Source organism: Saccopteryx bilineata, chromosome 1 (genome assembly GCF_036850765.1).
Source record: "Saccopteryx bilineata isolate mSacBil1 chromosome 1, mSacBil1_pri_phased_curated, whole genome shotgun sequence".
Classification (NCBI taxonomy): domain Eukaryota; kingdom Metazoa; phylum Chordata; class Mammalia; order Chiroptera; family Emballonuridae; genus Saccopteryx; species Saccopteryx bilineata.
This window is the reverse complement of record NC_089490.1, coordinates 79,493,061-79,505,295: the sequence shown is the minus strand read 5'-3', so window position 1 is coordinate 79,505,295 and position 12,235 is coordinate 79,493,061. Positions and strand designations below refer to the sequence as shown.

The 12,235-nt window shown below is 47.2% G+C and overlaps 1 protein-coding gene across 3 annotated transcripts in view; it reads left to right on the top strand.

Moving 5' to 3' along the window:
• Positions 1-349: 349 nt before the first annotated feature.
• Positions 350-12,235, top strand: part of PPP6R2 (protein phosphatase 6 regulatory subunit 2) — a 74,623-nt gene continuing 62,737 nt past the window's right edge. For all 3 annotated transcript variants that reach the window (XM_066254704.1, XM_066254694.1, XM_066254701.1), the window contains exon 1: positions 350-586. The gene's annotated coding sequence lies outside the window, so the exon portion shown is untranslated. The remainder of the gene's footprint in view (positions 587-12,235) is intronic.

The following is a 12,235-nucleotide window of genomic DNA, read 5'->3' as shown; positions in this document are numbered from 1 at the left end:
CAGCCAGAGCCAAAGGCCCCCCAACAGGGAGACACCTGCCCAGGTGGGTGGCTCTCTGGAGGGGTTATATTGCGGACGTCGCATTAGAAAACTTATTCTTGCAAATGCAGGGTCCCATAACAAGTTAATTACGATTTTACAGAAACTTAGCAATACCTCAGAAGGAAAAGCAAAGGAGAAGGTCACCCATCCCTGCCCCGCAACCTCGCGCTCCCGCCAAGGCGCTGAAAGCCTCTCAGCCGCCGGGCGCGTTCCGGTGAGCTCGCGCCGCGTGCGGCTCATCCCGTGCGGCCCGCCCCAGGCGCAAACGAGCGCGCCCGTGAGACCACGCCCCCAGGCGTGCGCGCCCCCCGGCCGCCGCAGCCGCCATTTTGGACCGACCCTAGAGCCAACCGCGGCCCCAGCCGGTCCCGAGCCGCCGGCCGGCCCGCGCAGTGTCCGTGGGCGCTGTGTCCGTAGGCGCCGCGCCGGGCCGGGCCCATGTGCGTGCGGCCCGCCCCAGGCCGCCTGGGCTTCACCTCCGCCAGAACCCTGGCCTCCTCCTGGGCCTCGGAGGAGCCGCCGCGACGCCCGGCCCGCGGGGCAGGTGAGTGTGGCCGCTCGCAGGCTCCTCAGCGCCCGCGCTGAACTGCCCCGGGCGTGTCCGCCTCTATGTCAGTGCGCCCTGTCATTGCCCACCCCGCTCCCCGTCAGTGACCTTCCTCCAGTGACATGCCGTTTGTGTCCACCCCGTCCTGTCCGCCCCGTCAGTGACCCCACAGCTCCGCCCCCTCAGTGTCCCCTCACGGCGTCCCCTTGCCAGTACCTGCCGGCCCTGTCAGGCCCACCCCCTTGCCCAGCCATCACCCCTGTTAAACCCTTCCTGTCAGCGCCCTGGCCCCGGCCCGCCTAGGGGGTCACTCCCGTCTCCCCTGCTCAGCGACCCCACTTTCTGTCCTGTGGGGCTCCGAGAGTGTCCAGTCACCTGCCCCTGCTCTGTTACCTTTGTTCCCGTCACTGCCACCCCGCTCATCCCTTCTTTCATATTGTCACCTTCCCTCAGGCACCTTCCTGGCTTCGTTGGGTGTCCCCCACACACCTCTGCCTCCCCTCCCCGGCTCCCTAACTTCCTGCGCTGCCCTGCCCACCACTTGTTTCTGAACACTGGCTCCCAGCTGGCTGTGTGTGACCCCTTGCCCTCACCCATCTTGTCACTCCCGGCAAGTGTCACCTGCCACTACGCCCTCCCCACTTTGTTCCTGAACCGACCTGCCTTGTCCCTGTGGCCTTTTCTAGCCCAACGCTCTCTCTCACCCCACCTGCCTCCTTCCCCATGGCCTCTTCCTGCCATGCCCTTGGCCTCCCAGTTCCTGGGCATCAGCAGCCCTGTCAGCTGTTCCCTGTCCTCTACCTCCCTTCCTTTCTGGTGGCTCTTCCCTGTTGGCTTCTCTGACTCAGGTAAGCTAAGCTCTGGAAGTTGAGAAGCAGCTTGCGATGAGAGGAGCTGGGGACAGAGCCTTCCCGGTTGTGGGGACAGCACGTGCAAAGGCCTTGCAATGGCCCTCCCCCAGGACCCAGATAGGGCCTGTGGCCAGGGTGAGATCACTGGCCTCCCCTCTGTGCTGTTGCCTGCATGTCCCTCCATCCTCCCTGGGTGCTGAGGGGCACTGGGCCACAGATGGAGTTGGGGGTGCCAGCAAGCCCATGTGGGAGGAGCACAAGGCAGGAGAGAGAGGGGCTGGGAGTGGGTATGCTGAGGTTTAGACCTGGGTGGTTGACTTGGGGGAGGTTTTGGAGATAGAGCTGTGAACTTGCTGATCTGAGGGGAGGAGGACTCAGGTGAGGGAACAGGTAGGTGGGCTACGTCACTGTCCACTGGGGTGGTGGCCGGTACAGGGGAGTGCTGCCAATGGGAGGTGGGAAGTCAGGCTTTCTCATGGCTGGCAGTAGTGGGTATCTGGAATAAGAACCTGGGCCAGGAGACCACGCTGCATGCATAACCCTAGTAGGGGCTGGTGGTGAAAGCCTGGGAATGGCTGTTCACTCACAAACACAGGGCACGACATCAACCATTTATTGTGTGTTTTGTGTGACTTACTTCACCTAGTCCTCACAACTGCCCCACGTTACGGATGAAGAAATGGAGCTCCACAGCAAACAGCCAGGATTTGCACCCTGTGCAGGTTGACTAAAGCTTTCCCTCCTGCACCCTCCCTTACTTTGGTTAAGGAAGAGGCTAACTTTAAAAATGATGTTTTAAGCCCTGGCCGGTTGGCTCAGCGGTAGAGCGTCGGCCTAGCGTGCGGAGGACCCGGGTTCGATTCCCGGCCAGGGCACACAGGAGAAGCGCCCATTTGCTTCTCCACCCCTCCGCCGCACTTTCCTCTCTGTCTCTCTCTTCCCCTCCCGCAGCCGAGGCTCCATTGGAGCAAAGATGGCCCGGGCGCTGGGGATGGCTCCTTGGCCTCTGCCCCAGGCGCTAGAGTGGCTCTGGTCGCAATATGGCGATGCCCAGGATGGGCAGAGCATCGCCCCCTGGTGGGCAGAGCGTCGCCCCTGGTGGGTGTACCGGGTGGATCCCGGTCGGGCGCATGCGGGAGTCTGTCTGACTGTCTCTCCCTGTTTCCAGCTTCAGAAAAATGAAAAAGAAAAAAAAAATGATGTTTTAAATTTTTAGTATATGTGCTGCCGAAGTGAGCACGTGTTTTAAATTTTTAAATAATATTCGCCGATTATGTACCAGACACTTTTGTGTGTATCCTCACATGTTCCAGTCAAGCTTTATTTATTTTTTATTATTTTTCCATTGATTGAAAGAGAGAGGAAGAGAGGAGGGAACAGAGAAAGAGTGAGAGAGAGAAAGAAGCATTAAGTCATTCCAGTTAGTTGTTCCATTTAGTTGTGCATTCATTGGTTGCTTTTCAAATCATCCCTTACACGGGTTGAGCCTAATAACCTCGATGAGCCAGGATAACACTTATTCACTGTGCCACCTGGCCAGGGCCCAGACACTTTTTGAAGTGTATTACCTATACCATCTCATTTAACTTTTTTTTTTTTTTTTTTTTTTTTTTTTTTTTAGAAAGAGAGAGGGGGGCAGACAAAGACAGAAAGGGAGAAAGATGAGAAACATCAATTTGTAGTTGCGTCACTTTAATGTTTTTTTATTTTTTTTACAGAGAGAGAGTCAGAGAGAGGGATAAACAGGGATAGACAGACAGGAACAAAGAGATGAGAAGCATCAATCATTAGTTTTTTATTGCACATTGCAACACCTTAATTGTTCATTGATTGCTTTCTCATATATGCCTTGACCTCAGGCCTTCAGCAGACTGAGTAACCCCTTGCTCGAGCCAGCAACCTTGGGTCCAAGCTGGTGAGCTTTTGCTCAAACCAGATGAGCCCGTGCTCAAGCTGGTGACCTCGGGGTCTCGAACCTGGGTCTTCCACATCCCAGTCTGATGCTCTATCCACAGCGCCACCGCCTGGTCAGGCTGTTTTTTAATTTTTTAAAAATTTTACTTATTGATATTTTGAGAGAGAGGAGAAAAAGGGGGGTGGTAGGAGAAGCAAGAAGCATTAACTTATAGTACTGTGCTTCCTGTATGTGCCTTGACCAGGCAAGTCCAGAGTTTCAGACCAGCGACCTCAGCAGTCCAGGTTGACACTTTATCCACTGCACCACCACAGGTTAGGCGCATCACTTTAGTTGTTTATTGATTACTTACCATGTGGTTCTTGACTGGGGGGTTCAAGCTGAGCCAGTGACCTTTTTTTAAGCCAGTGACCTTTGGGCTCAAGCCAGCAACCATGGAATCATGTCTATGATCCCACGCTCAAGCTAATGACCCCACACTCAAACCAAATGAGCCCGTGCTTAAGCCGGTGACCTCAGGGTTTGAACCTGGGCCTCAGGGTCCCAGGTTGATGCTTTATCTGCTGTGCCAGCACTGGTCAGGCTAGATGTAACATTTTGTCATAAATTGGGTATGTGACTTGTGCAGAATTTATTATAAACCAGAGAGAAAACCATTGTTAAATTCTAATTATTTAATTCTGAAAACAATATAATGTTGTTGTTCTTAATATTCATGTTAATATTCATAAGAGAACACCGAGGCACAAAACAAGTAACATAATCCAAGGTCACAGTAAATAAATGGGTGGGTCATGCACATGGTGATTTGAATGCAGAATACAATTCAAAAGATTGGAAGTTTGTATTGGGAAGTTAGTCTCATTCTCACCCTGTCCCTCAGCGATCTGCTTCATTATGGAATCATGTCATATCCATATACAGCAAGCATCCTTCTTCCTTTTAGCATATAATATACAATTGTATAGTCTTATTTTTTTTTAAATATTCCACCATTTAAAAATTACTGAATATTTTATACAATGTACTGTACAGATCTTAAGTATGTAAACTTGATGAATTACAACAAATGTGTACACTATTGTATCTATCATCATGCTAAGATATAGAACATTTCTATCACCTCTAAAAAGTTTCCTTGTGTCCATTGTCAGATACTACTTCAGCCCCCAAAATCCCAAGGCAACTGTATTTCTGATTTCTATTGGTATAGGCTAATTTTGCAGGTTTTTGAACTTCATGTAAATGGAGTCGTAAAGCACATGCTCATTTGTGTCTGTCTTCTTTTGCTTAGTGTAATGTTTTCATGATTTAATGATTTTTATGCCTGTGTCTGTAGTTTATGCTTTTTATTTCAATAGTATTTCTTGTATGAAAATATCATTTATCTCTTTTTCTGTTGACGGACATTTGGCTTTTATGACTAAAGTCACTGGAAATTCTTTTTTTTTGTTTTTTTTTTAGTTTTTTTTTTGTTTGTATTTTTTTTCTGAAGCTGGAAACAGGGAGAGACAGTCAGACAGACTCCCGCATGCGCCCAACCGGGATCCACCCGGCACGCCCACCAGGGGCGATGCTCTGCCCACCAGGGGGCGATGCTCTGCCCCTCTGGGGCGTCGCTCTGCCGCGACCAGAGCCACTCTAGCGCCTGGGGCAGAGGCCAAGGAGCCATCCCCAGCGTCTGGGCCATCTTTGCTCCAATGGAGCCTTGGCTGCGGGAGGGGAAGAGAGAGACAGAGAGGAAGGAGGGGGTGGGGGCGGAGAAGCAAATGGGCGCTTCTCCTATGTGCCCTGGCCGGGAATCGAACCCGGGTCCCCCGCACGCCAGGCCGACGCTCTACCACTGAGCCAACTGGCCAGGGCCTTTTTTTTTTATTATTTTTTTTATTTTTATTTATTCATTTTAGAGAGGAGAGGGAGAGACAGACAGAGAGAGAGAGAAAGACAGAGAGAGAGACAGAGAGAGAGAAGGGGGGGAGGAGCTGGAAGCATCAACTCCCATATGTGCCTTGACCAGGCAAGCCCAGGGTTTTGAACCGGCGACCTCAGCATTTCCAGGTCGACGCTTTATCCACTGCGCCACCACAGGTCAGGCCGGAAATTCTTGTGCACATCTTTTGTGGACAAATCTTACTTCTTTTGGGTAAATATTTTGTGGGATTGCTGGGTTACAGTTTAGATTTATGTTTAACTTCTTTAGAAACTGCCAGTTTTCCAGACTGGTACCATTTTATACTCCTGCCAGTAATTCAGAGTTTCAGTTTCTCCACATCCACATCAGCATGTGGTATTGTCAGTGTTTTAAAAGCCATTCAGGTTGTAGTGGTATCTCATGGTAAGTTTTCTTTTTCTTGTAGGAGAGGCACAGACAGACAGGAGGAGAGAGAGATGAAAAGCTTCAACTTGTAGTTGTGGCACTTTAGTTGTTCATTAGTTGCTTTTTCATACATGTCTTGACTGGGGGGCTCCAGCTGAGCCAGTGACCCCTTGCTCAAGCCAGAGACCTTGGACTCAAGCCAGTAACCTTTGGGCTCAATTGGTGAGCATGCTAAAGTCTATGACCCCATGCTCAAGCTGGAGACCCTGCGCTCAAGTCAGATGAGCCTGCCCTCAAGCTGGCGACCTTGGGGTGTTTTTTTTTTTTTTGTATTTTTCTGAAGCTGGAAACAGGGAGAGACAGTCAGACAGACTCCCGCATGCACCCAACTGGGATCCACCCGGCACGCCCACCAGGGGCCACGCTCTGCCCCTCCGGGGCGTCGCTCTGCCGTGACCAGAGCCACTCCAGCGCCTGGGGCAGAGGCCAAGGAGCCATCCCCAGCGCCTGGGCCATCCTTGCTCCAATGGAGCCTCGGCTGCGGGAGGGGAAGAGAGAGACAGAGAGAAGGGGGGAGTGGAGAAGCAAATGGGCGCCTCTCCTATGTGCCCTGGCCAGGAATCGAACCCCAGTCCCCCGCACACCAGGCCGACGCTCTACCGCTGAGCCAACCGGCCAAGGCCAACCTTGGGGTTTTGAACCTCGGTCTTCAGTGTCCCACTGTGCCACCACCTGGTCAGGTCAGCCAGGGCTATATTCTTTTTTTTTTTTTTTTGGTATTTTTCTGAAGCTGGAAACGGGGAGGCAGTCAGACAGACTCCTGCATGCCCCCGACCGGGATCCACCCGGCACGCCCACCAGGGGGCGATGCTCTGCCCATCCGGGGCATCGCTCTGTTGCGACCAGAGCCATTCTAGCACCTGAGGCAGAGGCCACGGAGCCATCCCCAGCGCCCGGGCCATCTTTGCTCCAGTGGAGCCTTGGCTGCGGGAGGGGAAGAGAGAGACAGAGAGGAAGGAGGGGTGGGGTGGAGAAGCAAATGGACGCTTCTCCTATGTTCCCTGGCCGGGAATCGAACCTGGGTCCCCCACACGCCAGGCCGATGCTCTACCGCTGAGCCAACCGGCCAGGGCCTCTTCTAAGGTTTTAAAATTGATTTGAGAGAGAGAAATATCAATTTGCTGTTCCACTTATTTATGCGTTCATTGGTTGATTCTTGTATGTGTCCTGACCATGAATAGAATCTACAACCTTGGTGTATCAGGACAATGCTCTAACCAACTGAGCTACCTGGCCAGGGCCTAAACTACATACTTAAAGTGTAAAGTTTGATAAGTTTTGATACATGTATACACATGTAAAGTCATCACAGTTGAGATAGTGTACATATCCATCACCGTCCAGATTTCCTCGTGTCCCTTTGGTATCCCTCCCTTCCACCCTTTCCTGCCTCTTCACCTCCAAGCAAACACTGATCTACCTTCTAATGACCCATCATGCTTTATTTTTTGGGTGAGGTGAAATCAGGGTACTTTTTCCTCCATATGGATTATATAATCATTCTAACCTCGTTTGTTGAAAAGACTTTTCTCCATTAAGTTGCATTGGAGACTTTGTTATAAATTACTTGAAGACTTGTGTGCAGGCTTATTTCTGGGCTTTCTGTTATGTTCTGTTGTGTGTGTGTTTTTTTTTTAAACTTATTTGACCAACAACATTCAAACCTGTAAGGATTTTTATGAGTTTATTTGAGCCAAACTGTTGACAATTGCGTTGTTTTTTTAAGTGAAAGAGTGAAAGAGATTGAGGGACAGATAGGTGGAGAGATGACAAACATCAACTCATAGTTGTAGGACCTTAGTTGTTCATTGATTGCTTTCTCATATGTGCCTTGACCCGGGGGCATCAAGCTGAGCCAGTGACGCCTTGCTCAAGCCGGCTGTTTTTCTGTCCTGTGCCAATACCACACTGTTTGAATTAGTATAACAATGGTAATTCTTGAAATCAGGTAGTATAAGACCTTCATTTGTATTTCTCTACAGATTTTTTGCCAGTTTTAGAAGACACTTTTCTATTCATACGAGAATTTTTGCTGGGAGTTTGGGATTACATTGAATGTATAGATCAATTTTAGAATTGAATTAATTTTGAGTTTCCTGATATGTGCACATTGGCATATCTCTCTTATTTTATTTTACTTTTTAAATATTTTATTTATTGATTTTAATTTCTTTTTTTTTTTTTTTTACAGAGACAGAGAGAGAGTCAGAGAAAGGGATCGATAGGGACAGACAGACAGGAATGGAGAGAGATGAGAAGCATCAATCATCAGTTTTTCATTGCGACACCTTAGTTGTTCATTGATTGTTTTCTCATATGTGCCTTGACCGTGGGCCTTCAGCAGACAGAGTAACCCCTTGCTCAAGCCAGCGACCTTGGGTCCAAGCTGGTGAGCTTTGCTCACGAGATGAGCCCTTGCTCAAGCTGGCGACCTCGGGGTCTCGAACCTGGGTCTTCTGCGTCCCAGTCCGACGCTCTATCCACTGTGCCACCGCCTGGTCAGGCAATTTTATAAAATTTATAAAGCAGAGTTATAGCAAGTTAAAGCATATAATAATTATAACTTACCAAGTACTTTATGTCGGATTTTCGCTGAGTTTGGCAGAATATATTTTTTTAATATTTTATTTATTGATTTTTAGAGAGAGGGGAGAGGGAGAGAGAAGGGGGAGGAGCAGGAAGCATCAACTCTCATATGTGCCTTGACCAGGCAAGCCTAAGGTTTTGAACCGGCAACCTCAGTGTTTCAGGTCGACGCTTTATCCCACTGCGCCACCACAGGTCAGGCCTGGCAGAATAAATCTTTATAAAAAAAACTTACTATAGTTAAATCTATCTCTCTATTTATACTTTGGTTGCTCCGCTACCGCCTACCATGAAAGCTGAACGCCCACTAGTGGGCAGTAGGGACCAGGTTGACTACCACTGGCTTTATCCATTGCGTCACCATAAGTCAGGCTTTCCATTTATTTAAATCTTTAATTTTTCTCAGCAATTTTTTTTTTTTAATTTTTTTATTTTTTATTTATTTATTCATCATTTTTAGAGAGGAGAGAGAGAGAGAGAGAGAGAGAGGAGAGAGAGACAGTGAGAGAGAAGGGGGAGGAGCTGGAAGCATCAATTCCCATATGTGCCTTGACCAGGCAAGCCCAGGGTTTCGAACCGGCGACCTCAGCATTTCCAGGTCGACGCTTTATCCACTGCGCCACCAAAGGTCAGGTGCAATTTTGGTTTTTAAGAGAGGGAAGGTGGGAGAGAGAAAGAGAAAAGCATCAACTTGTTGCTTCACTTTAGTTTAGCATTGATTGCTTCCCATACGTGCTTCCAACCAGGGATCAGACCTATGACCTCGGGCTCAGGTTGAGCCAGCAACCCCTTACTCAAGCTGGCAACCTTGGGATTATGTCAGTGATCCTGTGCTCAAAGCAGTGACCATGTGCTGAAGCTGGCCACCTCAGGTTTCCAATCAGCAACCTCAACTTTCCTGTTTAACACTTGGTCCACTGCACTACCACTTGTTACGCTCACAGCAATTTTTTGTAGTTTTCAGGATGATGGTACACTTTTTTCAGATATTTGACATTTCTGCTGTTATTTAAAATAGTTTTATATTGTTTTTCAATTATTTGTTAATATACAAAAACAATTATGTGTAGTGATCATGTATTCTGCAACTTTGCTCAGTTCACTTATCAGTTCTCATAGTGTGTTTGTATATTCCTTTGGATTTTCTATTTACATAATCATATTATCTACAAATAAAGACAGTCCCACTCCCCAAATTGTTATGTCTCTTACTTCTTTTTCTTGCACTATTTTACTGGCACCTTTAATCCAGTGTTGAATAGGAGTGGTGGAGTGGTGATGTGATAGGGGGCCTTTAGTGGTTGAGGAAGTTGCATTCTAATCCTGTTGTGTGGAATATTTTTACCATGAAAGGTGTTGGATTTTGTCTAAAGCCTCTTCTACATCTATTGAGATAATCATTTGGTTTTTGTCCTTCTATCCCATAAAATGTGTTGTATTAATTGATTTTCAGATGTTAAAGCAACCTTGTATTCTTAGGATAAATCCCCATGGTGTAGTATAATCCTTCTTTATGTGTGGTGGGTTTGGTTTGCTAGTGTTTTGTTGAGGATTTTTACATCTATATTTGTAAGAGATACTTGCATATTACTTTCTTTTCAGATGATATCATTGGTTTTGGTATCAGACCCTGTAGAATGAATTGGGAACATTATTGTTTTTGCAGATTACATTTCTAGATGGGATCATTGTCCTCAGCTTTAAGCTCTTCCTTCAGTATTTCTTCTGTTGTGGGTGTGTTGGGGACAGAGTCCCTCAGCTTTTGTTTGCCTGAAAAGGTCTTTTATTTTTCCTTCAGTGTTGAAGGATATTTTTGCTGGAAATAGAATTCTAGGTTGACAGTTTTTTCTTTCTGCCCTTTATTTTTTATTTAATTAAATTAATTTATTTGCAAGAGAGAGAGACACACACACACAAACAGACAGAGGAAGGGAGGGAGATGAGAAGCATAAATTCTTCATTGTGGCACCTTAGTTGTTCATTGATTACTTTCTCATATGTGCCTTGATGGGGAGGAGGGGGCTCCAGCCAAAGCCAGTGACTCCTTGCTCAAGCCAGTGACCTTTGGGCTCAAGCCAGAGACCATGGGGTCATGTCTATGAACCCATCGCAAGCTGGCAACCCCATGTTCAAGCCTGATGAGCCCAGGCTCAAGCCTGTCACCTTGAGGTTTTGCCTTTTTTTTTTTTTTTTACAGAGTCAGAGAGAGGGATAGACAGACAGGAATGCACAGAGATGAGAAACATCAATCATCGGTTTTTCGTTGCGACACCTTAGTTGTTCATTGATTGCTTTCCCATATGTGTCTTGACCATGGGACTTCAGCAGACCGAGTAACACCTTGCTCAAGCCAGCGACCTTGAGTCCCAGCTGGTGAGCTTTGCTCAAACCAGCTGAGCTCGTGCTCAACCTGGTGACCTCGGGGTCTCAAACCTGGGTCCTCCGCATTCCAGTCTGATACTCCATCCACTGCGCCACCAACCAGCCAGGCCACCTTGAGGTTTTGAACCTGGGTCCTCAGCATTCCAGGCTGATGCTCTATCCACTGCACCACCACCTGGTCAGGCTCAGCTCTAATTATTCACTGATACCTTTTCCTGTTATCTTTAAGATATTTTATTTATTTTTATTGTAAAGCCAATAGCCACGGCCACCATCACAGCTGCCTGGCCCGTGCAGGTTTGCATTTGATTCGGACAGACGGTAATGAAACAACAGAGCCAAGAACTGGTGGGCCATTTCCTTTAATCCTAGCTCGCACATGGTGAGTGAGAAATACACACAGTGGGAAAACACTTTCCTTTCCATTCAGGGCTCCCAAAGCCACCGACTCATCTGAGTATTCCTAGAATCAGAGGCCCCATCAGCCTTATTTACCTCTGTTCCCCATCTTCTCTCTGCACAAACTCTGCATAAACTGGCCTCTCCTCTGCAATGCTAATGGCTGGATCTGAGTGAGAGAGCCCCCATCTCCCTTATTTTATAGGGTAGAAATTAAAGCCTTTAAGTCAATATACAAAAAAGGAAGTCTCTGATACAAAGCCACTTATCTGAGGCATAAATGGGATTCCTTATAACAGTGCACCGCCCCACATCATGCAACAATCAAGGGTGTGGGGAAAAGCTTAGTTTTGAAAAGATCTTAGTATTAAAAGGTTGGGAAAGGCTTAATCTTAAAACTAAGCCGTAGGCTGTAAGGACCTTGCCAGCTTACAGCCTGTCTCCCACACCCAATGCAAACTATAAGCGAGCAAACATATATATCATATTTATAAACTTCTTTGACTAACATTTATTAAGTGAATAAATTCTCTTTCTTTTAAAAAAGATTTTATTTATTGACTTTACAGAGGCGGGAGGGGGTGACGAGAAGTTGCTGCTTCACTCCAGCTGTTCATTAGTTGCTTGTTGTGTGTGCCTTGAACCCGGAAGCCCAGGGTTTCAAACCTGCAACCTCAACATTCCAGTCAGTGCTGTATCCACTGCGCCAACACAGGCCAGGCAATTCTCTGTTTCTATTAAAAGATTTTTACAGTTTGATGATAATTTTCTAAGTTTAATGTTTTTATATTTATTCTTCCTAGGATTTACTTAGTCCATTGGCTTTCTGGGTTCACATATTTAATCAACTTTGGAAACTTTTTGGCTGTTGCCTCATTCTCCTTTCCTCTTGGCACTCCAGTAACATCTATTTTAGATTGTTTGATATTGTCCCACAAGTGCTGATCATGGCATTTTAAAAACTATTTTCTCTCACTGTTTACATGAGTATGTTTTGTAAATTCATTGCTTTTCTTTGTGTTCATTCTGTTATTATTTCCATTCAGTTACATTTAATTCCAGGTACTGTGTTTTTACTTCTAGTATTTCCTTTTGGTTTTTCTTCTAAGTTTGCCAGTTTCTGCTAATTTCCCACC